General features: G+C 38.9%; 1 protein-coding gene across 2 annotated transcripts in view; it reads right to left on the bottom strand.

Annotated features, from left to right (window-relative positions):
- SPMIP2 (sperm microtubule inner protein 2) overlaps nucleotides 1-27,189 on the bottom strand; it is a 100,036-nt gene that overhangs the window by 61,160 nt on the left and 11,687 nt on the right. The window lies entirely within an intron of this gene.

Raw genomic sequence — 27,189 nt, 5'->3', positions numbered from 1 at the left:
GGGAGACACAGAATCTGAAGCAGGCTCCAGGCTAACAGCAAAAAACCCGACGCGAGGCTCACACTCACAAACCGGCGAGATCATGACCTGAGCCAAAGTCAGCCACTTAACCGGATGAGCCACCCGGGTGCCCCTAAATATTGGTATTTTAAATGTAAGACAGTGAACAAAAAGAAATCCGTGAATTGTGGAAGTGGGTAAAATACACCAAAATATGAGAAGGTCTGGAAAGGATCACTTAAATGAACCTGGTATTGAAAGTTGAGGATGTGAAACATAAAGGGGAGCAAAGATCTACGGGAAGAATGGTACTGATTTAAAGTAGAAAGTAAGGGGCTGGCCAGGAGGAGTTTCAGAAGTCCCAGAACCCACATTGCTGCAGGATCATATGGACAAATTAGGGACACAAACAAAAAACTCCATTCCTGTTACCAGAAGTCGACCAAAGACGTTGGAGGCAGAAGCTATGTTGTGGTTGTGATGTCAACTGGGCCCCTCTTGGCCCTGTGACTCCTCTCATTTGGCTCTTGGGTCAGGGGGCTCAGTGTTTGCAGAGTTTATGGGTGGGCCGGGGCTTTGACCAGGTACTCGGAAGGAATGGTCAATGTGCTAACAAGTCTGTGCTTAGAGAAGTCGTCTAAACTTTCCAAGGTAGTGGGAAACGTGAAACTGCTCGTCAGATGCATGATTTTGGCAGATGTTTTCACAGCCTCCTAATCAACATCACTCCTCATGGTGCGCTGAGTACTCACTGTGGCTAATTTCCCTTGACAGATACATGGTGGCTTCACTTTTATTCATGTCAGGTTTTCACTCAGGTATAACTATTTTGGTAAAGAATAGAATGGCCAGAGCATAGAAAACCATTTTCTTTCTCAATGTGACAGGTGTTGCGGTCTTACCTACAAAACTCCTGTCAGAAGGAATTTGTGCAGCAGGCTCCTCTGAACAGGATGAAATACAGAAGAATGGGGGTTAGTCTTGCTGAAACTTCTGTGCACACTAAGGCCACCGTTTTCCCAAATGTGTCATCAAATGCCACTTCCTTGAGTGCACGATGAAAATATATGTGTGTGGGGTGGGGGTGCTTTATAGTCAAAAACTTTGGGGAACACCGCTTGCTACTTTTGCCTTTTAGTTGCCCACAGCACATGAAGGCATATTAAAAGTTCTGAGAAGTCCTACGGTAACTAAACCTGTTTACACTTAGGTGACCCAGTGTTTCCCAAACTTATTTAAGCATGGGTCTCCGTCAGTGCAGAGCCCAGGGTGGGGCTTGATCTCACAAACTGTGACATCACGGCCTGAGTGAGAATCAAGAGTTGGACGCTGAACTGACTAAGCTGTCCCTGCGATTAATTTTTAAAAAGAGCCGTTACTTGAGAGCTGAATCAAAAGCACTCGGTTTTAGATAGTGTCATGGAAGGTGCACATACTCTACAAACCAAGAATATGTTTATGTGGGGGCGGGGGGGGAGGGGCAGGGAGCTCCAATCAGGGTTCTCTGCGGCTTTAGTCAAGTCACTGGACTTTTCTCAACTCCTGTTTCCTCTTTCGTGCTTTAGAAATAGCATGATGCAAAAATAAATAAACGTTAAAAAAAAAAAATTAAAAAAAAAAAAAAAAAGAAATAGCATGATGCAATATTCACAGCACAGGAGATTCCTGGGAAGACCCCGCCCTGGCCACCTAACTGACGCAGGTATCTGCCTTATGAGGCCGAGGCAGCTGGATGCCAGAGGCCAAGCTAGGCCCCCATTTCCAGCAGATCCCCTCTAGCCATCCCGGTGTTTACCTTACCAGAAAGCAAAAGATCCACGTATCACTACCCAAACAGCAACACGCAGAAATGTGCTTTCCTTAATGAGACAGTTCCACAGGTGTTTGGCTTTAAATGACACACTTTTGTTTTTCCAAACCTCTTCCTCCAGGGCCTAAGCTCTATGCTGGTTCTGATTCCCTGCCTAAGAGTAAAACTTCCAACTCACATGCAACCCATTGTCTCTTTAGTTTTCCTTTAACAATTATCATCTCTGTTCAGCTATCGTTGCTACATTTCTTAGGATGTTTCTAGTTTTTTTTCATCATATGGAAGCTTTCCTCCATCTTTCATCCTCTTCCCCAAACTCCAGTGCTCATTTGCCAACAGTGACGTTGGCAGCTCCTGGGTTAATAAGTCTCTCACCTGCCCATCTTCTTTAAAGTTCTCTTTTGCGTCTGAAGACTTGTCTAGTGGGACAACTAGCAGCTATAGCGCTTACACAGAGCTGCCCAACTTCTGTCAGTCAGTCCTAACTCTTCCTCCCCTGTGAGAGCCACATTGTGATGGGAGGAGATGTACTTCCATTAAAACCTGTACCAGGCTTCGGGGCTCCACGTTTCTTATTCGTCCTGCCCTGGAAAAACTGTATGCCCTTTCCCTCTCCCCTCTACATGTGCCCAACAGTACTTGCTTATTTGTACTGAAATTCTAAAGTTACAGTTAAGGATATGATTTTGAAGCTAAACTACTGTAGATTCAAATCCTGGCTTTGTCTGAAGCTGGCCTTTTTTTTTTTTTTTTCTTTTTTAAAAATTTACATCCAAGTTAGTTAGCGTATAATGCAACAATGATCTCAGGAGTAGATTCCTTAGTGCCCCTTACCCATTTAGCCCATCCCCCCTCCCACACCCCCCTCCAGTAACCCTCTGTTTGTCCTCATATTTAAGAGTCTGTTTTGTCCCCCTCCCTGTTTTTATATTTGTTTTGCTTCCCTTCCCTTGTGTTCATCTGGTCTGTGTCTTAAAGTCCTCATATGAGTGAAGTCATTATGATATTTGTCTTTCTCTGGCTGGCTAATTTTGCTTAGCATAATACCCTCTAGTTCCATCCACGTAGTTGCAAATGGCAAGATTTCATTCTTTTTGATTGCTGAGTAATACTCCATTGTATATATATACCACATCTTCTTTATCCATTCATCCATTGATGGACATTTGGGCTCTTTCCATACTTTGGCTATTGTTGATAGTGCTGCTGTAAACATTGGGGTGCATGTGCCCCTTCGAAACAGCATACCTGTATCCCTTGGATAAATACCTAGTAGTACAATTGCTAGGTCGTAGGGTAGTTCTATTTTTAATTTTTTGAGGAACCTCCATACTGTTTTCCAGAGTGGCTGCACCAGCTTGCATTCCCACCAACAATGCAAAAGAGATCCTCTTTCTCCGCATCCTCGTCAGCATCTGTTGTTGTCTGAGTTGTTAATGTTAGCCATTCTGACAGGTGTGAGGTGGTTTCTCATTGTGGTTTTGATTTGCATTTCCCTGATGATGAGTGACGTTGAGCATTTTTTCATGTGTCAGTTGGCCATCTGGATGTCTTCTTTGGAGAAATGTCTATTTGTGTCTTTTTAAGGCTGGCCTTTTGACCCAGGGAAAGTTATTCAGCCTCTGAGTTTTAGGCCTCTCCTCTATAAAATGAGAATATTGATGCCCTCCTATATTGTAGCCATGTTGGATGGAGAGGAGAGAATCAATTTTATTTAAAGAATTGCTTAGCTGAGAACGTGGCATATAATATATAGCTAATATTATTATTGTTTTTTGTTTTTTGATGTTTTCTCTTATTACATTCCTTTAAAACATATTTTAGGAGCTTTCACTGATAAATGATTTATTCCTTATTGTGATTAAGTTCCAGTTCCTTTCCTGAGAGCTCATCTAGATCAGGGGTTGGCAAACTTTTCTTATAAAGACCAAGAGAATAAATAGTTTTGGCTTTGTGGGGAATACTGTCAGTAACTACCCAGCTGTCCCACTGTAGGGCAAAAGCATCAGTAGACAATATGTAAACAAACGAGCATGGCTGTGTTCCAATAAAACTTTATTTATGAACATTGAAATTGTAAGCTCATGTAATTCTCACATGTAACAGAATATTCTTCTTCTTTTGCTTTTTCCTACTTGAAAATCTAAAAGCCATTCTTTGTTCACCAGCCCTACAAAAACAGGTGGCAGGACAAATTTGATCCAGGAGCCAAGGTTGGCTGACCTCTGCTCTAGATGGTGGGAAGATGGTGGACACTAAGGAAGCAGATTGCCACAAAGGCTGGAAAGAGCACAGACAGGCGAATCTGGGAGGTTTTCCAATAAACTTCATCTGTTTAAGCCAACGCTTGAAAAGGACCAGCTATAGCATGTGTCAGTAGAAAAAGAGAAAATTCCATCTCTGAGGCAAATGTCTCTTTCTGACCTCTCTCCTGCATTTACAGTGTTTCATTTAATTAATCAACTCATCCATTCATTTATTCTTTCACTTATTAAGCAAGTATTTATTGATCCATATGCAAGTGAGCAAAGCAAACCCCCTGCCTTCATGGGCCTTGCATTTCCTTTGAGAGGCCAGCAATACAAGTAAACACTCATTCATTATCTTTCATTTGGCTTATCACTATAACGTCCTAACTAGTCTTGGCTCTAGTTTCTATCCTTTCCAATCCATCCTCCACACAGCTGCTTAAAGTGAACCAAAACTCAACTAAAATAAATACCTCCTCTCCTAAACAACACATGAAGTGGTTTTCTGTGGTGCTTATAATTTTTTTCCATCCAGCTTTCTTAGGATTGCTGATTAGTATCTTCATAATCTGACCTTAGCTACTTATTCTTACATGCCTTCACTTTTTTCCTTATCAAAATTCATCTTTCAAGGCATATTATAAGTGATGCTTTTCTAGAAAACACTCCTAATCCCCCCAAGTCAAAATTAGACACTCACATGCTACTTTTACAGTAGTTTCTTTTAATTTCACCTTCCTTTTTATATCATATTTATTGGATCTTCTCTATTTAAAATTTTTTTAAATGTTTATTTACTTTTAAGACAGAGAGAGACAGAGTATGAGCAGGTGAGGGGCAGAGACAGAGGAAGACACAGAATCTGAAGCAGGTTCCAGGCTCTGAGCTGTCAGCAGAGAGCCTGACATGGGGCTTGAACCCACAAACTGTGAGATAATGACCTGAGCCAAAGTCAGATGCTTACCCGACTGAGCCACCAAGGCGCCCCTAATTTTCTCTATTTTTAAGCTCCTAGAGGGTAAAGGTTATGTCTATAAACCCTTTTCCAAAAGGTTCTTTAATTGAAATATATTTCATATATAACGTGTAAATTTAAAGTGTACAACATGTTGATTTGATATATGTATTGTAATATGATTGCCATTATAGTGATAATTAGCATGTGTATCCTGTCACATAATTAAAATTTCCTTTTCAAATGTTTATTTATTTTTGAGAGAGAGAGAGAGCAAGCAGGGAGGGGCAGAGAGAGAGAGGAGAGAGAGAATCTCAAGCAGTCTCTACACTATCAGCACAGAGCCTGATGTAGGGCTCGAACTCATGAACCGTGAGATCATGACCTGAGCTGAATCAAGAGTCAGTCATTTAACCAATTAAGCCAACCAGGTGCCCCCGAAATTTATTTTTAATGGCTGGAATAATTAATATCTAGTCAATTGGCAAGTTTGATAAAATAATAGAGTATCATTGTCTATATTTACTATGCTGTGCATTTTATCTCTAGGACTTAATTACTACTCTTTGGAAATTTGTACCCTTAAACATCTCTCTGCCCCACCCCCAACCTCCAGGCCCTGGTAAGCACCATTTTACTTTATGTTTTCACAAGTCTGGCCTTTTTGGATTCCACATAAGTGATATCATATAGTATTTGTCTTTCTCTGTCTGACTTATTTCACTTAGCACGATGTCCTCAAGTTCCATCCATATTGTTGCAAATGGCAAGATGGCCTTCTTTCTCATAGCTGAATTATGTTCCATTGTATATATGTATTATGTCTGTAAAGGCTTAATTGCCAGCACAGTCCTCAAACATAGTTGGTCCTCAAGAAATACGTTTTGAATGCTGAAGTGAATGGTTTGTCAAATAAATGAATTTAAAAATTCCATCGTAAGGGGTGTCTGGTTGGCTCAGTGAGAAAGGTGTGTGACTCTTGATCTATGGGTCATGAGTTCAAGCCCCATGTTGGGTGTAGAGATTACTTAAAATAAATAAATGAACCTTAAAAAAATTCCATCAAAAGACAGGAGGCATATAAACTCATATTAAAGGTGAAGCAAGCACTTCTTTAAGTATCTAAAGAGCAATCTACTTTCTAGAACTGCCTCAAATCCTCCTATTTTGGATTTTATGATATGACACTTAAGAGTAAGGTCAGAGTAAGAATTGCTTTTCACAACATTTATTTTTAGTAGTTAGAGGCAGAGAGAAGGATGAGAGCTCATAGTAATATGACTTCATTCTATAATATTGCCTCATGAGGCCAATTCTCCACCTCAGTGACCAAGATGAAGCATTCTAGGGAAATAAATTGAAAGGAATCAAGTGGTTCATGGAAATGAGTGTTTTAATAAGTATGTTTGGAAACCTGTTGACAATATGGGCATAAATTTGCCATTACAGATGTGCTATGCAGAAAAGCTGGGCTTATTGGAGACTCAAGGCAAGGCAGAGGTCAGAGGAGACAGTGGGACTGTGAAACTATGAAATGAACTCTTCTGGACACATCTGACATATGCATGTAGGGGCAAGGAGAGAGGAGACAATGCTAGAAATTACTTTGTGCCACTGCTAATGTGAATAGGACTCTCCAGTTCCAACAATTACCAAGAATGGATCCATGGACTGGAAAAATTTTAAATGCTTTATCTCAATCCCATTGGTGCAATTATGCATTGGGTCTAACCATTAAATGGACTGAAAAGATTAAGTTTGTCAGATTTCTGAAAGAACCAAATAAACATCAGACAGAAACATCCTTACTACATACATTCGTTCTTCACTCAAACAATAAACCTCCTGCAGATAATCTGAAACATTAAGGACAGCCTCCAATAAACTCAAACTGCCTCCAATAAATCCATGGGATTATTATGTCAATAAGGAAACTTATATGATAATTACATATAAAATTATAAATTGGAACTTAGGGTTATGACGAATTAGAGATTTCACCGGATACTTATGCACAGTTCAGCCAATGGTTGAACTAATATTGATGGCACTCTACTGACTGCCCGGAGCTGGGTCAGAGTAAAGAAAGATTAATAAGACATGACCTCTGTTTTTCTGGTTTTTCATATGCCATAGACTGAATGACTGTGTCCCCCTCCAAATTCATGTTATCTCCCAAGACCCAATGCGATGAGTTTCCTTCCCATAGGAAGTTGGGCCTATGGGAGGTGATTAGGTCATGAGGGTGGAGCTCTCATGAGTGGATTTGGTACCCTCCTAAGAGACCCCAGAGAGCTCTCTCGCCCCTTCTGCCCTTTGAGGTTACAGCAAAAAACACAGCCATCTATGGACCAGGAAGTGGGTGCTCACCAGACACTGAATCTACTCTCACCAGATGCCTTGATCTTGGACTTCCCAGCCTCCAGAGCTGCGAGACAGAAATTTCTGTTGTTAATAAGTCACCCAAGGCTACGATATTCTATTATTGTAGCTCCAAACGCACTGACACCATACAATCTAAAGAAGACCATGCTCATCTCCTCCAGGAAACATTGTCTGCTCTCATGACAGACACTGTTATTCACTGAAACTTTAAAATGCAGTTTGATCTACGTTTCATGTGCCTGCTTAGGTTTCCTACTTTTTTCATGAATTGTGTCTTGTCTCTCTGCTTGTCAAGCCAGCCCATGTTAGTTCCTTTTAAAGACCTGAACTGCCTTTTGTTCGCTTTGTAACTTCCACAGCATTCTGGGCAGTGCAATACACAATGCAAACACAGTGTAATTTTTATTGGAAGGATGACTACTTTACCATTAAAGTTGCTGTTATAATCCAAAATTATAAAATTCCACATTCTTCCCAGTGACTGCAGAAAGATGGCAGGATCGAAAGTTTTTCAAACATCTGTGGACTTTTACTTGGAAAATAGAACTGATAGACTCATTCTGACAAAACTTTGCAACCAGGTGATTCTCCACAATATAAGTAGATAATAATAAATAGGTTTCGTTGTTTTGTTTTATTTATTTCGAGAGATTGTGTGCAATCGAGCAGGGAAGGAGAGAGACAGAGAGAGGGAGAGAATCCCAAGCAGGCTCCATGGTGTCAGCATAGAGCCCATTGTGGGACTCAACCTCATGAATCTTGAGATCATGACCTGAGCTGAAATCAAGAGTCAGACATTTAACCAACTGAGCCACCGAGGTGTCCCTGTTTTGGTTTTTATCTTGGGAACTTTCATAGTATACACATGCATAAAATAGTCAACTGTATTATAAGGAACTTTTACCGTTCGTGGAAACAGGCTCTCAATGTCCGTCTGAAGAAGAATATTTAAAATATTTACATATGTAGTACTAATAAAAACTCATTAGGGTACTGTAAATAACAGGAAGTCCTTGGCAAATGGATTAAATAAGAAGGAAAATTATTATGTCGTATAATAAGGTCTTCTGCGATATGAGGATTCTATGGTTGCTTAATCCAGTAGTTCTGTGATGTCTTCAGAAATGCAGGTTCTTTCCATGTGTGCGTTCTGCATCCTCAGTGTACCAGGTTGCCTTCCGGGCAAGCTCCCCTGGAGGTTCCAGCGAGGCTATCAGTTCCAGGTATCATATGCAGATACCATAATGCCCATGAGGGGGGGTATGTGTTTCATCAGTGGAGAAGCCTTTCCTAGAAAACCCCAGATGAATTGCTTTCTCATTTCATTGGCCAGGATTGAGTTATTCATCTCTTCTCAAAACCAAGCACTGGCAAGAGGATTGAGATTTCAGTGACTAGCTTAGATGAGTCAGGGTTTAACCCTGAGTCATGGGAGGCGACTATAGACACCCAAACAAAATGGAGTCTTTCTAGAAAGGAAGAGGGTATACTGACCTCTGCGTTATCTGCTACAAAGCATACAGGGAAATGTCCCTCAGAGGAAAAAAAAAAAAAAAGAAAAGAAAGAAAAGAAATCCACTCATACAATACACACATTTATGTAATGTAACTATTCACTGCTTTGCAATCAACTTTTAAGACACCGTCAATCATTTACAGTTTACCCTCCTTTGGTTCTTGGTCATGTGATAAATTATAATCTGTTTCAGTGTTTATGCTCTCATACTTGAAGATATAGCTTTACACTGAAATGATACAAAGAAATGGAGGCAAGCCATAGGCTCCATCAAAACTGTTCTTCTTTTTTTTAATTTAAAATTATTATTTTATTATTTTATTTTTTTTAAGAGAGAGAGAGCTGGGGAGGGGCAGAGGGTGAGAGAGAGAGAGAGTATCCTAAGCAGGCTCTGCACCCAGTGCAGAGCCTGACACGGGGCTCGATCCCACAACCATGGGATCGTGACCTGAGCTGAAATCAAGAATTGGACCCCTAACTGACTGAGTCACCCAGGTGCCCCAGAACTCATTTTCCTAAAATGTGAGGGAGAGAGAGCAGTTGTTAACTTCTGTTTAAATCCTTTGAGAGAGAGCAGAGGTTTGCAAAATTTTCCATAAAAAAAAGAGAGTAAACATTTCAACTTTTCAAGAGAAGTAAGCTTCTCAACCCTGCCACTGCGGCGCAAAAGCAGCCATGGGCAATAAGTAAACTATTGTGTGCCTACATTCCAATAAAACTTTATTTATAGATCCTGGGATTAGAATTTTAATAATCTCATGTGTCACAAAATATTCTTTTAATTTTTTTCCAACCATGGAACATAGTACAAAACCAGGTGTCAAACTAGATTTGGTCCACAGGCTATAGTTTACTAATCCCTGGTCTAGAGTGCTTCTCATGTTTGCCTTTTATTTTACACACTTGCCATTCATATTTAGAGAGGAAGTTTCTGTGTTGATTACTTCACAGCAAAAGTAAGTACTTAAAAAAAAAAAAAACATTTCCTTTAAATGCACTCTCTTGCATGAAAGAGTTCACTTTTTATTTGTACAATTGATTCCAATAGAGTACGTGGCTTTTTTGTATTTTGCTGATGTTAATTTGGTCTCATTTCACTTCTCACTTTGTGGTCATTGATTTTGTTATTATTAGTATTGCACATGTGACCCAGTGAGGAGATGCAAATATGGTTAACCTGCCAGTGCAAATAAAAAAAAGAAGAATGGGGTGGGATACTAAATTATAGATAGATTGGAAATAACAACATTAGGTAAGAATTACACTGGTTTTACCCCCACTGGAAAGAGCTGAGAGGGTATGCATTGTTCCATTAGGGCTGTGAGTAATGATGGTAATTACCACCTAATCTAAAGAGAAGAGCGTAACTCACACTGGACTGGGTAGAAACAGCTACTCGAGCTATGGTGCTAAGAATTGTAAAATGTACCATTGACTTTTAAAATGTACCAGGTATGCTTCCAAAGAGAAAAGCGAAGAAATTTACTACTTCAAATGTACACATCTATAGTAAGGCACATCACAATTACAGACACATTAAAATGTAATTTGTTAAAATAACACTTCTTCGCCTAGATGATATATGGCAATTTCCTTCTCTATTCCCTGGACAAACAGTATACCAGGAAAAGATCGTCTATTTCTAGATGGCAGAAAGTGATTTCAATTTAGACCTAGGCAATTTAGACTAGTAAGTGGTATTTCTCACCTTGTAAATTATTTAATAAACAAGTAGAGAGGTGCCTAGTTGGCTCAGTCGGTAGAGCATATGACTCTGGATCTCGGGGTCATGAGTTCGAGTCCCACATTTGAGTGCAGAGATTACTTCAAAAAAAAACCAAGTAGAAATAGCTAAAAGTATGCTGTAAGAAAAACATTGAGCCTGCTATTTGGATTATTGAGAAATACTTAATTGTAAAAAGCAAGAAAATGGTAATCAATAGCTAGGCACTCTTTACATTCATTGTATCTTTTCTGTTACACCTTTAACCCTTTCTACTTGGATGGCTGGGGGACTCCTGCTCCCAGATAGTTAAAAGGATTGAAATAAAATGACTGTTTATTTATTCCTAGAATAGATTTCACTGGGCTGCAATGCTTCGCTTTTAAAATGGATTTGAGAACAGGTGCAATATTGGACTCACAAAGCCATATGATAGCAGACATTTATAAATTATAAATTAATTTAAATTTCCTTATCACTCCATATTCAAATGTCCTTTGGGATATGTTTTTCCATCCCTGTGAGCAAACATTTTCCTCTAGAATATACTTGGTATAACAGAAAGAGCATTTGGACAGGGAGAATGGTAACTGGGATTTTGGTTTTAGCCTTGCTGCCATTAGTTGAGTGAACTTGGGAAAGCCATTTTGTCTTCCTTGGTTAACCTCAATTTTTATTTTTTTCAACAACTCTATTGAAGTATAACTGAAATACAAGAAACTGCATATATTTAAAGTGTATACAACTTGTTAAGCTTTATGTATATGTACACATGTAACAAGTTTGCCAGATATATATAGGATACCCAGTTAAATTTGTATCTCAGGTAGGCAATGAATAATTTTTTTTAGTAAAAGTATGCTCCAAATATTGTGTGGTACATATACTAAAAAAAAAATTCTTTATCTGATATTAAATTTAATTGAGCATCGTATATTTTTACTTGCTAAATCGGGCAACCCTAGTCATGAAATAGCACCACAATCAAAATAAAGAACATATCCATCACCCCCAAAATTTCATCATGCCCCTTTGCAAATCCTTTTTCTCATTCCCTGCCTTTTCCTATACCTAGGCAACCAATTATCTGCTTTCTGTTCCTATAATTAATGGGCATTTTTTACAATTGTATATAAATGGCATTGTACAGTATACACTCTCTTTGGTCTGGCTTCTTACACCAAACATAATTATTTTGAGGTCATCTTTTTAATGACATGTACCAATAGTTTATTTCTTTTTATTGCCAAGCGGTATCTTATTATACGGCAGACAACAGTTTATCCATTCATCTGTTGATGGGACTTTAGGGTTATTTTCAGTGTGTAACTGTTACAAATAAAGCTGCTATGAATATTTGCATACAGATCTTTTTATGGAAATGTGCTTTCATTCTTTTAGGTAAATACCTAGCAGTGGAAATGCCGGACCATATGGTGGGTGACTAACTTTTTAAGAAGCTGCTAACTTGTTTTCCAAAGTGGTCGAATCAATTTAATTTCTGCCCACGTGGTATGAGAGTTCTACCTTCTCCACATCCATGCAAATATGTGGTAGAGTTGGTCTTAATTTTTGCCATTCTAATAGGTGTGCGGGGGTGTCTCATTGTGGCTTTATCTTGCATTTTTCTTTTTTTTTTTTTCTTTATTTTATTTGTTTTCTTTTTTTTTTTTTTTTAATTTTTTTTTTCAACATTTATTTATTTTTGGGACAGAGAGAGACAGAGCATGAACAGGGGAGGGGCAGAGAGAGAGGGAGACACAGAATCGGAAACAGGCTCCAGGCTCTGAGCCATCAGCCCAGAGCCCGACGCGGGGCTCGAACTCACGGACCGCGAGATCGTGACCTGGCTGAAGTCGGACGCTTAACCGACTGCGCCACCCAGGCGCCCCATCTTGCATTTTTCTAACGGTTGATAACGTTCAGCATTTTGTGCTTATTGGCCGTCTGTTTATCTTCTTGGATGAACTATCCAAATCTTCTGCCCATTTTTTAATTGCATTGTTTTCTTATTGAGAGTTTTGAGAGTTATTTACATATTCTGAATACAAGTCTTTTGTAAATATTTTCTTCTAGTCTGTTCTTCTATTTCCATCCTCTTAACAGTGTTGTATGGAGAGTAATTTTGATACAGATCATTTTATAAATATTCTTTTTTAAGATTATTTACTTATTTGTTTAGAGAGAGAGAGAGTGAGAGAGGGGCAGAGAGAGAGGGAGAGAGAGAATTTCAAGCAGGCTCTGCATTCTCCTCTCAGAGCCTGATGGGGGTTCTAACTCATGAACCATGAGGTTATGACCCGAGCTGAAACCAAGACTCAACACAACTGACTGAGCCACCCAGGCATCCATATAAATGTTCTTTTAAGGATCATATTTTAGGTGTTGAATCTAAAAAATTTGTCCAACCCAAGGTCACAAAGATTGTCTCCTCTGTTTTCTTTTAGATGTTGTATAGTTTTAGGTTTTTCATTCAGGTCTATGATCCATTTCAAGTCAATTTTTGTATATGATGAGAGATATGGTTTGGAAAGTTCAAATTTTTTTGTGTGTATGTATAGTTAATTGTTCTAGCACCATGTTTATAAGACTGTCCTTTCGCCACTGAATTGCATTTGCTCATTTTTTTAGTAATATATATTTCACTAACTTATTTTAGTGATAGATATATATATATACATATACATGTATATATATATATATATATACATGTATATATATATATATATACATATACATGTATATATATATATATATATATATATATATATATATATATATATAACTATATACATCACCAAATAATTGTATACACACACACACACACACACACACAAACATATACACACACAGTGGTATTTTCTTGGGTCCTTGTATAAAATGCATTTCTTACAGCAGTTAGAATCTAAGTTTGAAAGCCACTGATATAATGCTCCCTTGAATTACTTTTTTCTCTATCCTACTTTATTTCTCCCCTCTGAGTTTATATCACTCTCCCTGTGTAATTTGCACCCTGCACTTTCATTCGATATTTCTTGCAATTTGCTGGTGGTTTACAGCAAGACATTTCCTTTGTCATTTGTTTTGCCTCATTGGGAGGCATCATGATGTGGAGAAAAGAGAAGGGACCATACTTTTTCTGAATTCTATTTCATAATAGGCTTGTGGCCTTCTTCAAAATATTTACTGTTTCTCTGGATGAGTTTCTTTATCTGAAAAATGATACCACATCTAACAACCTCATACAGTTGTTGTAAGAATCGAGAGATATGGTACGTATCATACGTATACCATGCCTGGATGTATAACTGTCACACAACAGATGCTGGATGATAGATAGCTATTATCTTGTTATGTACCTTCTGACCATTTCTGGTATTCCCCTCACCTTCTGCCAGGCCCGTTCCTTCTTCTGTGCTAATTCTATTGTAGCCTATACAAGATTAGGCCTGAGATGATTAAATGCAACACCCTCAGCTACTGTAGTGAGAAATGTTTAATGATATTACACAGGAAGTATCATGGTGCCAAACAGATGGAGATCAGATTTAATTTTAATCTAAAGAAGAAAAATTCTTCTCCCCCAAAAGAGACCTTAAAAATCTCCCTTCCATTGTCAAGGCAAACAGAAAAATACCCCTCTCTGAACAGAACACAGCCGCTTGAAATGCAAACCATTCAGCTAAAAGCACCAAGGCTGTAGATTCCCCAGAACCTAAAAGCCAAAAATTAGAATGCTCTGTGATTGCCAACAGGGGCAAGACTATTCTAACTTATACCAGAGAAGAAACTGTCTGGCACTGAAAAGGTATTCAGACTGAACCACTGTCTACTTAAGAGTTATTATCTGTGAAGTCCATTGCAAAGAGGAATGGGAGACTATATTTGTGTTTTCTTCATTAAAAATTAAAAATAAGCAAGGAGCCACTCTATGAATTCCTATATTCCTAGCCTCGCCTGATTATAAATAACTGAAATTCTGGCAGCTAGATTGCCGCATCTAATTTTGCACTGTATCACAGTTTTCATAAATTTACTCATTTTCACTTACACATGGTAAGCTTCTAGCTATTCTTCACCATAACTAATTTGTTATTCATCCTAATGATAACAGTGACCTGGTATAGAGGCTGCAGGTCAAGAGTGTTTCATTGACACCTCGTTCCAGAAATTTAGTTAAAAACCCATCAACAGGCGTGGCATTTGGATATGTGGATGTTCTACAAAAATTTTAATCTGACCTTCAACAGGTCTAGAACTTTCCAGTATGGTAGCCATGGCCATAAATGTCTAGGAAGTACTTAAGTTCCTAGTTCAAATTGAAATGTGCTGTAAGTTGAAAGCACATATCAGATTTCCAAGACTTAGTACAAAAGAAAGAAGGTGAAACATTTCATTATTACCTTTTAATATGGATTTCATATTGAAATGATAAGAATTTGGATCTATTGGATTAAATAAAACATATTACCAAAACTACCTCACCTATTTACATTTTCAAAATGTGGTTACTAGGGGGGCGCCTGGGTGACTTAGTCGGTTAAACGTCCAACTTCAGCTCAGGTCATGATCTCACAGTTAGTGAGTCCGAGCCCCACGTCGGGCTCTGTGCTGACAGCTCAGAGCCTGAAGCCTGCTTTGGATTCTGTGTCTCCTTCTCTCTCTGTCCCTCCCCAGCTCATGCTCTGTCTGTCTGTCTGCCTCTTAAAAATAAACATTTAAAAAAAAGTTAAAAAAAAATAAAACGTGGCTACCAGGAAACTTTGTGTTACATGGTGTACATTATACTCCTATCAAACAGCACTTGTCTCGAGTTTGCAAACTTGTGAAATTCTATGATACTTAAGCTGGGGGATAATTATGAATGTGGTTATTAAGATCAGGAATACTTGTTGCAATGTTTGTTAGAGAGGGCGAGGTCCTTGTGCACATAACTCACTGAAGAGTCAGACAGAAGCAGTCTAGAAGGGTCTATTCAGAAGACCAAAATGAAACCAATTTGAGCAACCATGTTTATGCAGGGGAAAAGTTAGTGGCTTTAATGTGTGGATAAGTGACCACACCCTGTCAATGCAATGCAATGTTCAACTTGTTACTCATCCCTGAAACCTGCCTCCCAGGTTTCTATTGCTAATTGCTCACAGTTGGATCCCTTTTAAGGTGAGATTACACTCCCTACAGGATATGTTGCACAGGCTGACATCTTGAGGGTTTCTAAGTTTTCACTCCACATAGCACTCACTTTAGGACATGTTATGGCTTTGAATAAAACACTGCGTATGAAAGATGATTGCAGGCAATACTAAATGGTGACAAACAGAAATTCCCTGGATCTATACTAGTTCTAATCAAATAGATTCAAGAGAACTTTAAGGACAGATTTTTAAGTCAGAGAAATCACAGACTAATAATAACCTAAGGATGAGGTACAAATAAAAATTATGTTGGGGTGCTTGGGTGGCTCAGTCAGTTAAGTGTCCAACTCTTGGTTTCAGCTCAGGTCATGATCTCACGGTTCATGAGATCGAGCCCTGCGTCGGACTTTGTGCTGACAGTGTGGAGCCTGCTTGGGATTCTCTCTCTCTCTCAATATGCACCTCCCCACCCTCAAAATAAATGAATAAACTTAAAAAAATACGTCAAGCATAAATAGGTCAACTTCACTGAAGCATAGAAAGGAGAACAAGGAGGGTCAGGCAATTACAATTTAATGCCATCGAGGCAATGTTTCACATTGTTTTCCCTAGCATGTCAGTGTTCTTTTAGTATATTTTTGTGAAAGTGTTGATGCTGGCAGTATTTTCTCCTAATATCTATTAAAAAATACTAAAGAATATACAGATTATTTAATAATGTCGTTGTCAGTAAATTTTTAAAAATGCTGTTACTTGAGGTTTTCAGGACAGTACATGTGAGATTACCTAATGCACAGCTAACTGATAGTCCATACACAAACATGCCTGCTGTGACTCAATTTTTTTTTCTGTAAAATGGGGATAACAATATCTATGTGACAAATTTTTGCGAGAAATACATAAGATAAATCATGTAAAGAATTTAGAACAGTGCCTAGCATATCCTAATCAGTCAATAAATGTTAGATGATGATGACGACAATGATGAAGAAGTGATATGTACCTTTATTTAATGATCACTGGTCTATGTTCATTTTCATGTTATAATTTTAACACATAATTATGAAATGGGTCAAATGTTGACTTTTTACAGAAAATAATATAGTAAGAAAGCATACTTAATTATCCACTCTAACTCAATAGTACACTTTATTTTCTTAACTCCATTAACTCCATTATTAAATTCTTTCAACACATTATAATTGAAAAAATATTGCTGTGGTTACATAGCTAGGACTCAAGAAACATTCATTAAATCCATGAATGAAGTTAATGTGGGCAATGTTGCACTAGACATTTGGTCATTCAGTATTTTCTTTCTGCTCTGAGTCTGTAGCAGTGGTTTACCGGTAAATGTTTCAACAACTGACTCTCAGAGGAAAAAGTTATGATTTTAGCATTTACATTTACCAATTTCTCTCGTGTAAATATTCCCACCTTGGCCAATTTAAAGCTACCAATGTGATGTCATTGGATACAGTGTTGGAAAGAGCATAGCATTGCCTGAGAACTTATTAAAAGTGCAAAATCTCGGGCCCTACCTCATATCTCCTGAAACAGAAACCCTGAAGGTGGGGCCTAACAACCTGTGTCTGAACAATTCTTCCAAGTGATTTTCATGCATATTGAAGTTTGAGAACCACTCACTACCTTATCCCACTGCTGTTGTTTCTGAAGGAGCAACAGTGCTAAGTACCTTCTAACATATATTAATTAATGTGCTAACTAATGACTAACAATGTTGATGTTTTGATTCTTAAAAGCATCTAATTATGGCCTCTGAAATGGTAACTCATATATTCCTGGAATCCTTATACCAAGCTGCTACTCTTATGGGAAGGTAGAAAGGTAATTTCATCTTCAAATATTTCCATGTTTCAGCTGCTATTCAAAGGCTCTGAGAATGGGTCATTAAGTGCTACTGGTTGTGATTTCTGGTGGCTTCGGGGGTAGAGACCATGAGCAAAATTCCTGTGCTAAAATAAATAGATGTCGTGTTGCATTAGTGGATATATTAATCAACTTGGGTTGCCAGTTGGTTTTGGAAATCACATTAATACAGCCCTAAACCTAGTTATTGCATTCACAGTTTTGGCAGAGAGGTACATGTTTCCAGCATGTTCTGGGGGGCTTCGGATTGGCACGGCCTCTAGAGGTCAGCAGGTACAACCTTGTACCCTAGGTAAGGTTACCTCCTGAGGCTGGTGTTCATCCAACAGCCAAAATATTTCCAGCCACAGAACACGTTCTATTTTTGGACAGCTCTAATTATTCTTCCATATATTGAACTGAAATCTGCCTTCCTGTAATAGTCATCTAAATTCTGAATCTTATTTAATAATCTCTCTCTCACTGGGCAGCCTGTCAGATATAAGAAAGGCTCACAACTAGCTTCTTTTACAAATCAGGCTTCCCCACTTCTTTTGGGTGTTCTTTGTGTGATATGATTTTTAAACTCTTCACCATCCTGCCTCATGATGCTCTTCAGTATATTAATATCTTCCTTAAAATGTGGCACTCGTAACCAGAGATAATGCTACCATGTGGTCCAATCAGGGCAGAGTCTGCTTGCTTGTTGAACACAGAACTCTGTGATTGTGTCAGCTTTATCAGCCACCATGCTCACTTGAGTTAGTTAACTTGAGTTGGGCTCATCTTGAATTCACTGTCAGCCACAACCTCCACACCAAGCAATTTCGCAATGTGTTACCTATTCTTGACTTGTATTGTTGATTTCTAACCCTAAGTGCAAGGTTCATATTTATTCCTGTTAAATTATAATCCTGTTGGTGTCAGCTCCTAATTCTAAAATACTATCTTTTACAACCCAAATTGGCATCCAACTTTACTCTCTCTCTTCCTTTTTCTGTGTCTCCCAGGTTTATGCCTTCTGTGAACCTAAGAGCATGCCCTCTTTCCATTCAAATCCCTGAGAAAACTGTTGAGCAAAACAGAGCTACCTTCCACTCTCCTCCCTCAATCAATTATTAAACATCAAAACTTGGAACTGGAACACACTGTCCAGGGGAAGTACCGGTTCGATATTGACTCTCATTTGCCAATTGTATTTCAGTCTGCCTTTCTGCCAAAGTAACTTAAAAAACGAAAATACCACCATCGTTGTGAATAATTCCCAGGGAACACTTAGGATGCTTTAAAAAGTTGATATATTATCCCCATTCTTCGATGTGTGCAGAAGGTGACAGTTTAAGAACAATATAGAATAATTAAAAGCTCTAATCATAATCCTGTGTTAGTTGAAGTACTTAGAGAGCATTGATACTATACTGAAAACATTACTACGAATTTATTTTTTTGTAATTTTCTTTGAATTGCTTTTATGTTTATGGAAAACTATTCCTCCGGTGGCTCCTTAAATCCATAAAAATAAAAAATAATGCTAAAGAAAGATTTTTTAAATCTATTTAGCGCAGAGTATCAACACTTAGAGTTTACAGGCTATGTGAAGAAACATATTCCTAAACTCTATTTATAAGCTACGCGATTATGTAAGATGTGGAGGTGAAAGCGAATAACGTCAAATCACAAACGCCAAAATTCCATTCAAGGGGTGGTCTCTGAGATGATATCGGATCTGGCACCTTTAGACTACCCAGAGAGGAGCGATTAGAAAATATGGTTCCATTGACACCAGTCAGGAGGAGGGGGTGGCAACTTTTTCTTTTTTAACATGAAAAACCCTGGCTAACCTAACATCACAGAATTTTGAAATAATTTTTGAAGTAATGCTGATACACCACGGCACTAAATATTTTTGTTCATTTTTAATCTCCCCCTCAAAAGCGGCCTTGTGTACTGTTGCATCACTGCTTACAGGAAAGCAAATTACCTTGCACATTTAAATGGATGGTCAATGGTGCCAAGGCTACAGTTACTGAGTAATCACAGCTTCCTCACAGTAACTAAAATATCCTATTTACATGTTTTTAAAATGAGAGATATAAGGCAATTGGAACCCTTGCATGCAGGTGGGGCGGGGGACGTAAAATGGTGTAGCTGCTGGAGAAAATAATGTGATGATTACTCAAAAAACTAAACATAGAATTACAATATGACGGAACAATTCCACCTCTGGCTATGTACCCGAAAGAAGTGAAAGCAGGGACTGGAACAGGTATTTGTACACCCATGTTCATAGCCACATTATTCACAGTAGCCAAAAGGTAAATCAACCCAAGCATCCATGGATGGATGGATGGACGGATGGATAAAAAGTGTGGTATATACATATATGTTAGTCTGCGGGGCTGTCATAACAAAACACTACGGACCTAACAAACCAATGGCTTAAACAAAATTTATTTTCTCACAGTTCTGGAGGGTGGAAGACCAAAACCAAGGTGCCTTTAGGGTTAGTTTCTGGTGAGACCTCTCCCGTTGGTTTGTAGATGGCTCCCTTCTCTCTGTGTTCTCCTATGAACTCAACAATCATAGAAAAGGCACTCTGATGTCCCTTAGAATGGCAGTTCTAGGGGATTAGAGCCCCACCCTATGACCTTATTTATCTCCATAAAGAAACTGACTCCAAATGAGGTCACACTAGGGACTGGAGCTTCAACATATAGGTTTGGAGTGGGGTGGGAGTGGGGGGACAATTCAGTCCATAATAACATACAATGTAATAGTATTCAGGCTTAAAAAGGAAGGATATTGTGACACAAGCTACAACATGGAATAACCTTGAGGATGTTATACCAAGTGGAATAAACCGGTCACAAAAAGACAAGTGTTGTATGACTCCACTTATGAGATTATTAAAATAGCCTAATTCATTGAGACAGAAAGTAAAGTGGTGGCTGCGAGGGACTGGAGGGGGGGAAATGGAGAGTTAAGTGTTTAATGGGTACAGAATTTCAATTTTGCAAGATGAAAAACTTGCAAAGATGGATAATGGTGATGGCTGCACAACAGTGTAAATGTACTTAATAGTACAGAATTGTACGTTTTTTAGTATTTTCCGTTTTATGTTTCAAAGTTTTAAACCTACCATTTATATATGTTTGTTTTACCATAATTTTTTAAGAAATGAGAAAAGCACTCTTGGATTAAACCATTCATATTTAGTATGTGACCCCAAGTGGCCCTCACTCTTGGTGGACCTGTTCTTCCTGAAACACAACACACACACACACACACACACACACACACACACACACACACACACTTACTACGGTGCCATGATGTGCCATCAGCCTATCAGCAAATAGTCTCAATTCTTTGTTTTATGTTTTTTACTATATTATCTTTTCAAATGTATAAGATGGGTATTTCATCATCTACATGTACCTTTCCATAGAATCTCATAAATTTTTGTATGAATTACAACTTATTTTTTTTTTTCATGTATTGTCATCATAGTGATGGTAATAAACTTGTGTATTTACTGAATTACGGGAAAATCAGTTTGGGGACTTCCAGCCCTACAAGAATGTAAATAATTTAACAATATTGTTAGATGTTAGTTGAGTATAAACTAGCAGAATTGGGAAGTCCCAGATTTGTTTTGCCTTTGGTCTCTTTTTCCCTTCCTCAACCAATATCTAAATGCAGGGAATGCCTGGGTCCTGGCACGCAATAAATATCTGTGGAAGAAATGAATAAATATGAGATATGCGTGTTATACAAAGATTCCCTTGTTGAAGAAAGGGAAAAATCCAATGTCTCATGTAAAACAGCTGGGTGTGAATGTCTAAGTTGAGTGTGAATACTATTTTGAAATAGTATTACAATGTTGCAGGAATAAATCCGCTTTTAAAATACAGCTAATAGTTTTTCATTTATTAAGAATTTTTTTCCAAGGGCACCTGTGTGGCATAGTTGGCTAAGTGTCCTGAATCTTAATTTCTGCTCAGGTCATGATCTCACAGTTTGTGAGTTTGAGCACAAATGTCGGGTTCTGCGATGACAGTGTGGAGCCTGCTTGGGATTCTCTCTCTCTCTCTCTCTCTCTCTCTCTCTCTCTGTCGCTCTGCTCCTTCCCTGCTCATGTTCTCTCTCTCAAAAATAAATAAATAAAATTTTTTAAAAATTTTAAGAATTTTTTTTTCAAGTATGGCAAAGCATTTAGAAATGAAAATTTTCAGTATCACTTGGTTGCTTTTGTAAAGCGAAAGCCAGAAACTCCAGTGTGGCTTCTGGGTATCTATCTTAATGCCTTTGCAAATATTGTGATTCAAAATTTTCAAGTTTTGCTAGACCCAAAGGAAAGAGAAACAGTCTATCCTATTAGAAAGAAGAGAGCTGGAACAAAGAAATTCAGGTTTTTGTAATGCTTTGCGCACTGTAATTTCTATAAATAACATATATTAAAATGCTGACCAAAGATAAACACCTGGAACTGTGTGCAATTATACTGATTAATGATTATAGCCATTAAAAAGTTAAGTGTTTACTAAATGTGCAATGTTACGTTGATAAATGAGGAGGAGGCAAAATGATAAGGGTTGGTCTGGCTCTCCATGGTCTTATAATCTGGCCAAGAATATAGTCTTACACACTGAACAATTAGGCCAAAGTTGGGTGATGCTGCCTTTTGTTGAAAAAGAAATTCGGAGAAGGTATGATCATTGAGAGGTAGTCATGGAAAATGTGGCTTTTGAGCAAGACGTGGATAGATTAATGAAGTCAACACACAAATTTGAAACAATTTGTAATTTAAAAAAATGTAAGCATACAGTCAAATACGTATGAAATCTGAGGATGGGAACCTGTAAAGGTTTTCTGCTATGTCAAAGAAATGGAATGTAAAGCAGATTTCCAACATCATTGCCGATCTCCATTAATCAGATCATTATGACATGAATAGGTTCATATAAAAAGCCTCATAGTTTTCTTCAAACACTGGCTACTTCTTACAGCAGATGAAACAAAGCAATAAATATGGGCCAATTAGCAGTACTCTCTTTAGCCCAGTTCTGATTGCAGTGTTCACAAATCAGAGAATAACATTACCTTTACTCCATCAGGTGGTACTTTTTCATGTTATTATTGTGTAAAATGCAATAATTTAAAAATTATATTCCACCGCCCCCCCCCCCCCCCCGCCGCCAGTTTCCAATCTTCTAGTTAACAAAAAAGAGGAGGGAATTAATTCTTTTTTTTTCTTTTAATTTCTTTTCCTTCTCTCTTAGGGAGGCTTTCCCGATTGTCATCTCAGTTGTATCTTCCTATCTTGTCTTTAGTAACCCCTTGTGGTTGTAGCCTGGCTATGCCATGCCCATTTGTCAGTTAAAAAGGCTAAAGTGGAAAGTCCTATTGTGCTCTCAATTTCTCATTTTTTTACAACAGCCTGACCCCCACAAGGAGACACTGGGTGAGCAGCAGCTGGGTCCCTAGAAGAAGGAGGAGTTTAAATACATTCCCTTTGAACTTGTGTGGTTCCCTGCCATTGCTTCCCACAATGCACCTGCAATATCTTTATGTTTCCATTTCTGCTAAAAAGCAAATCTCTGTCTCCTCCAAAAGAGCATGAACATAACCAACCACCACACTAGAGAACTCTGTAGGGAGTTAAAGGGAGGAGGGGGCTGGGCCAATAGAGTATAGATCAGAGGGAGCAGGTGGAAGCTTGGTCTGAAATCTGTTCCTGGATGTTGCTCTCAGCAGTGCTCTATTAGTGAACAAATCATGTAAGTCATTGAGAAAGTAGTGTTAGAAAAATTTTGGATGAGAGAAAGAAGGTACTGTGGAGGACTCCTCTCCTTTCCACCCACATCTACTCTAGGCAAAGAACTCAAAGAGTGAACAACAATGTGTTTGCTCTGCATTGTCTGCTTATGCTGAGATAATTAATGACCCAGGCTAGGTATAAACCAGTATCTAAAATGACTCTCTGGGTAGAACAGTTGGTCAAACCTGTAAGTTAGTGGCTATGAATAGTGTGATAAAAAAAAAAAAAAAAGAAAAGAAAAGAAACCTAGACTGCATACTTCTCAAGGATTTGTGAATCAGCTCATGCACCCCTTCCTTCTACAGATTTTTTGAGAAGGTGCTCTTCCGGGCTGCCCCTGGTGCGAAGACTTTGTCGTCTCCCTATCCTTTGAAGCTGGAACCAGAAAAAAAGGTGAGTCCCAGAAGTCCTGGTTCCCCACCTGGAGCTGCCCAAAATGGCAGTGTCACAAGAAAGACCGTGATATACCCATCATGGATAGTCCATCCACTACCACCAGCTGAGGAGAGTAATTCAGACAGACTGTCTAGACTATCTAGTGGTAGTGTGGTCACCACTGGACATCTACATAGTGGCGTCTGTGAAACAGCCTGAACCTTCTCATCTTATTCTGATTGCAAGGGAGGAAGTTAGTAATGGCCTGTATATGAGGGAACTCTTGCTTAGTACCCTGACGTCGAACACTTCCCTTACTTGCATTGTGCAGAATTCAAATAATGAGTTCTATCTGAAGTTGAAGTAGATGTGTCGCAGTTGGGGAAGTTGGCCAGAGTTTTAGCACTGAAAATTCAGTGTTCTGGGAAAACCCTCCCTTGGGGGTAAATTAGGACAATTGGTCATCCTAGGATAGAATGCTGATGTGGCCGGAAAAAGATGGTCTCCATCCGGACAACAGGAGCAACTAAAGCCAGAGAAAAGGTAAAGGGAATGTACAAGGAGGTGGCACCAGCCGTCTGGCCTGCTGGATTTGCTGGCTGGAGGTAGGCAGACAGTAAACCAACTCTGTACTGGAGCTGAATTTCAAAGCCCTAATCAAGATTCCCTAAATATCCTTTGGTAGCTGTTTTAAAAAATGTAAACAAAGACCAACTATGGTTTGTGATTATCTATGCGCAGTTTTTTTTGCTCCTCATTCTTCTTTGTCTCTGTAATTGTAGAAGAGAAAAAAATAAGGAGAGATTGGGGGAGGGAGTAGACACAGAGGTGAAAGGCATATCAGTAATTTGGTGAAGGTAGGAGACAGTAGAGGATCCAAATCCTTGTGATCCTTTTTGATGAACAGAGCACAGGAATCACCATTATGGCAGAAGTTATCTTTGAAGCTGCCTTATATTAGAGCACTAGCTCAAAATTTTATCTACTCCATTGTGACTAGTTGAGATGTGAAAAGGCAGGCGACAGGAGATTGAAGTATCCCTGATCGTGGAAGCTCTGTCTTTGGGCCAGGTAGAGTGGGATGTCATTTCCTTTCCATTTATCTGTGGGATGACACTCTCCCACTTTCTGTGACTCTCTACTTTAATAAATGGTCCTGACTTTTTGTGCAATACATAATTTTCCTCTGGGCACGACCTCAGCTCCAAATGTATGTTTTCAACTTCAAAACTGAGGCCCTCTGTCATTATTTTAGGTGATTCACAGTGGTGAAGTAAACATTTACTGTACAGTTTTTGTCTGTTACATCATCACACAAAAATGACTGCACAAATTCCCATCCAAATTTGGAGATAATTTTTAAGACAGTCTGATTTCTTTTTGAGAGAGAGAGAGAGAGCGAGTGTATGCGTGCGTTCGTGCAAGTGGGGGAGGGGCAGAGGGAGAGGGAGAGAGAATCTCAGGCAGGCTCCATCTCACTATCATGAGATCATGGTCTGAGCCTCAGACGTTTAACCGACTGAGCCACCCAGGTACCCCAAGAGACAGTCTTATTTAAAATAAAATCTGGGGGCGCCTGTGTGGCTCAGTCAGTTAAGCGTCCGACTTAGGCTCAGGTCATGATCTCACGGTCCCTGAGTTCGAGCCCCGCGTCGGGCTCTGTGCTGACAGCTCAGAGCCTGGAGCCCGTTTCAGATTCTGTGTCTTCCTCTCTCTCTGCCCCTCCCCTGTTCATGCTCTGTCTCTCTCTGTCTCAAAAATAAATAAACGTTAAAGAAATCAAATCAAATCAAATCAAATCAAATCTGGATGTTGCAAATAAGTATCACAATTTTCCAAGATAATCTTTCAAGCCATTAAAATTGTGACTGCCAATTGGAGAAAGCCATTTCAAGATGCTGTGGACCCGAAAGACTGTAATCCTCAAACCCAAATTCATGAAGGCTGAGGCTTTCAATTTGTGAATGAGCTGCTTCTCCATGCTGCTATTTGTGCCTCAGAGTGTTCTGGGTGAGTAGCAATGGGAAATTATTTATGAAACAATGATTAATGAGGTTGTTGACCAATATAGGGACTAATGTAAATAACTTCCTACTTTATAGTCCTTACAACAATCCATACATACAGGCAGTATTTCCATAGCACCTCCCCTCCCTCAGAAGCAGAGGTAGAATTATCACAGTATTGGAGATTTATTGCAAGCTCATTTCAATCTTTATTTTCTGGGTGATTATATGCCAAGGTCAATGATAAGCAATCATTTATTTGGGGGGCCCATTTCAAGGGAGTCTAAGACACCTGGTTTGAGGAAAAAAAGTATTCTTGAGGCCTAGAATTGATAGGTTTTTGTTGTTGTTGTTGTTTTGTTTTGTTTTGTTTAATCCCTGCAGACAAGAGGAGCCAACATTCTGCAGGGCACTTTCACATGTCCAAGGGTGCACGTGTGAGCCAGTGTGTGCACATGGGCACACGCACACACTGTGAGGGGCAGTGATGGAGGAGGGGAGTGTGGGTTAGCACTGGATCCTATATTCTAAGTGGCTGCACAGTCCTCAGAAAAGGAAATGAATGAGATTTACCACATCCGTTCCTAGGACTGTAGAATCATTTGTTGTTGTTGTTGTTGTTGTTGTTTTAAATCTTCTTTATTTAGCCCACACGACTAGCATGTCTACTTTGTTCTGTTTCCATTGTGTGCCAAGAGGGTGGCGATAGCTGGTTAGCTTGTAGACTGAAGTTCGAAAGAGTCTGGAAATCTCTAAAATAAGGAGATGTGGGAGGTATTATTTCCTTGCTAGGAACAAAGAATTTATGTAACCCAGTTGCTATCAGCCTTTATTCACTAATCTTCCCTTAACTTTAGATAGCTTTGTTTACGTAAGTTTTGAATACTTAGATTCTTGATTACCCTGTCATCTGTGCCATAATTCATTGGGCTGGAAAGCATATTTTGTTCTTATATAATCATTTGCAGAATGATATGAGGCACACTGATTCAAATTATACAAATGTTCCCATCCTTTTATTGTGTTAATTGTGGGCTTTTAAATTACTTGTAAAAATCAATGGTAGTGAGCCAAGATCAGCCAGCTTCTGATCTTCTTCTGACTAAGGGCAAGTTAGACCTTACGGAGGAATAGAATTGGAGCATATGCGAGCTTCCAGGAGCAGAACATGTAACAGGCCTATCACCCTAGAGTCTACTGCGTTTCCCAGTCACATGGACCACCTTTATCATGGACTCTTGGTGTGTTTGTTTAACATGCAGAGCCCCAGAAAATCTCAGAAGTTTGGGTATTCTGCATTCTTAAAAGTCTCCATAAGTGGTTCTTAGGCATATTACATTTTGAG

The sequence above is a fragment of the Puma concolor genome, chromosome B1 (assembly GCF_028749965.1).
Source record: "Puma concolor isolate L17-30 chromosome B1, mPumCon1.1.hap2, whole genome shotgun sequence".
NCBI classification, from domain to species: Eukaryota; Metazoa; Chordata; class Mammalia; order Carnivora; family Felidae; genus Puma; species Puma concolor.
This window is presented reverse-complemented; position numbering and strand designations above follow the sequence as displayed.